The 2,631-nt window shown below is 55.8% G+C and overlaps 1 long non-coding RNA gene across 2 annotated transcripts; it reads right to left on the bottom strand.

Annotated features, from left to right (window-relative positions):
• Positions 1 to 226: 226 nt before the first annotated feature.
• Positions 227 to 2,267, bottom strand: LOC122168727. Of its 2 annotated transcripts, XR_006171331.1 has the most exons (6): positions 2,105 to 2,267; positions 1,949 to 2,025; positions 1,314 to 1,764; positions 1,014 to 1,246; positions 644 to 735; positions 227 to 461 (listed from the first exon to the last, which is right to left on the bottom strand). It is a non-coding gene; the product is annotated as an uncharacterized LOC122168727 (long non-coding RNA). The 2 variants fall into 2 exon arrangements; XR_006171330.1 differs by having other exon boundaries at positions 1,014 to 1,764; positions 2,105 to 2,266.
• Positions 2,268 to 2,631: the final 364 nt, after the last annotated feature.

Genomic DNA, 2,631 nt, shown 5'->3' with positions numbered 1-2,631 from the left:
CTTAACAACCAACTCCCATACTAACAAACAATATAAGCCATGAATAAGAGATTTGTCAGACAAAAACTTAGAAGACACCCAGACAAAAAAAACCAAAAACAAAACCACAAAGCTTAGAAGACACCCAGACAAAAAAAACCAAAAACAAAACCACAAAGCTTAGAAGACACCCAGACAAAAAAAACCAAAAACAAAAACAAAACCACAAAGCTTAGAAGACACCCAGACAAAAAAAACCAAAAACAAAACCACAAAGCTTAGAAGACACCCAGACAAAAAAAAAAAAAACTTAGGCCAAACAAGCCACCACACCAAAGAATAATAGAAAAGCTTACCTTTTTCCAGGCTTACAGGGAAGACTCCAAGAGATCCTTCCACACTCATAGTCAGCTCTTCAATGGATCTCAGAGAGGTGCAGCCAGGCTCCACCCCTTCCAGGAGGGCAGCTGAATTGCCTTCACCTGTGCTCACATAGGTGGTCAGAGGTTCAGACCATCATTCAGCAGTTCCCATACACTAACCGACCTCCACCTCTACACCCACTAAAGGGATCCCAACAGGGGCTCCCAGGTCAAAGGACTACACAGACACCCACCAAGGAGACTGACCGCCTACCCGACACACCACTACAAACAGTGCCTACCTGGGGGCTCTCCTCTGCTCCTTCCATGGGTGCAGCACGCCTGCCAGCCGAGGACAGGGACTTTCCTCTCAGGATGCCTGCTGCAACACAACCTAAAGTAAAAACACACCTTGGCCACGGTGGACCTCACCAAGCTCCCCGCAGGAAACAGGTGACAGAATCCTGCAGGCTGCGCTTCTCCCTTCAGTCTGTCAATTCCATTCTTCCAGCAGTAGAGCCGCCACACACACCTTGAAGACTCAAATAAAAAAGAAACCACACACCCCAACACCCTCAAACAAAAACTTGTGTCCCCCGGCACCCGATCCCAGCTGGAAACTCCAGCCCGGAGGCAACACGCACAGATCAGGCACCAGAGGACACCGCTTACCTCACCAGCACGATCCTCGCTCCGGCCCTGGACACGCAGGAGAGCTCCGTGAACCGCTTCTCAGAGGACGCTGGGGGAGGGCAGCTCTCGGGTCGCTCACCGCCGGTGAAACCGCTCCCATGCTCAGGCGGATCCTCGCTGCTAAATGCTCCGTTGCGGCACTCGCCCTGCGACGATGTCGTCCGGGGCCGTTTCCCGGTTACACATCACCCGGAACAGCATCCGGAGGCAACCTGCAATCCCACGGAGAAGGAGACTCCGCAGCCTATTCTATCACTCTCGCAGCACAAGCAGTCTTACTTCTGACGTTCCGGTCTGTGAATGTTTCCACCTCACGCCTCCTGTCGGTGCCTGAATGAGCCCGTCGTCACCGTCAGCAAGACTCCTGCACTTCAGTTAATTTCCGACAGCAAGATATTCCCCCATACCATCCACAGCCCTCCTCTCGTCTAACCAGTCACAACACAGAAGGCTACCTCCTTGGTCCAGCATCACTTCCCCTCACCGAATTCACCAGGACTACTTTGAAATTTTTGCTCATCAGGTCACTTGCAGCTGTCACCTAGACCCAAGCTGTCCCATCACCTTGTCGTGGAAGCTCAGTACATTCCAGTTCTCTCACCGGAAGAGAAACCCACCACCTCACCCGTTTGTCTCTCCTATAAGGAACGCAGCCATCCACAACAGCGTTTCAGTCATGCGAGCTCTCCCACCACGTCTTCATAACGGGAGCGAGATCAGGCTCCTGAAGCTACAAATAAGTGAGAGGGGGGAAGGAATATATCGTCACATCTGGCTCGCTCCCACCGCTGGAAGCAGAAGGAGCTGAAGCACCCGCAAAACCCTTCTTGAGCAGTTCAGCGGCGGCGCCGTGCTGATCCCAAAGAGGCGTCCGAGCGGCAGCCCTGTACGAGCCCCAACAAGAGAGAACTTACCTAGTGACTCCCAAACACCGCTTCCACCATCTCACCGGGTCGGGATGACGAGAGGTTTTGCTCAACCTCCGCTCAGCCTGCAAGAGGAGAAAAACGTTGCTTCTCATTCCCAGCACAAACGCCGGAGGAACGCTGCCCCATCCCGCTCGCTCCTACCGATAAGGCTGGGAGAAACTGAAGTCCCCGCTGAAAAGCCCCAGAGGGACTGAGAGCCCTCAGGACCGCGTTAGCACTCGGGGAACCGAGCGGCAGCTCCCTCCGAAAACGCGACGGCAGCCGGGCGCCGATGTGACACGGGCTTCGAGCAGCCGGGGCAGCCCGGCGGAAGCCCCGTGCCGGCCCCCGAACGGAGCCCGGCCAGAGAGGACGGACCCGAGCGCCGGCCGCTTCCGCGGTCCCGTCGCCACCAGAACGATTCACCGGTTCGCGCTGATCTTTACCGGGAGGCGGCTCGCCGCAACCTGAAACAAAACAACACAACAGCAAAGAACGTTACAAAGAATCCCAAGGTCCCCTTTTAAGAGCAGCCCCTCGCGGAGCTTGGCAGCCCCGGCGGCCTAAGGACCGGACAAGAGAAACGGAGCCCGCTCCCGCAGACGATGCACTCCGGCAGCCCTCTCGTGGCTCCCAGCGGCCTCCGGCGGAGCTTAAGAGGCTTTGGGGCGGATCCGCCCCGCGCTGGG

Source organism: Centrocercus urophasianus, unplaced genomic scaffold, assembly GCF_019232065.1.
Source record: "Centrocercus urophasianus isolate 14NV4802_14NV808 unplaced genomic scaffold, USGS_Curo_1.0 seq_446, whole genome shotgun sequence".
Classification (NCBI taxonomy): domain Eukaryota; kingdom Metazoa; phylum Chordata; class Aves; order Galliformes; family Phasianidae; genus Centrocercus; species Centrocercus urophasianus.
The sequence above is the reverse complement of the archived record's forward strand: the minus strand, read 5'-3'. Positions and strand labels throughout refer to the sequence as shown.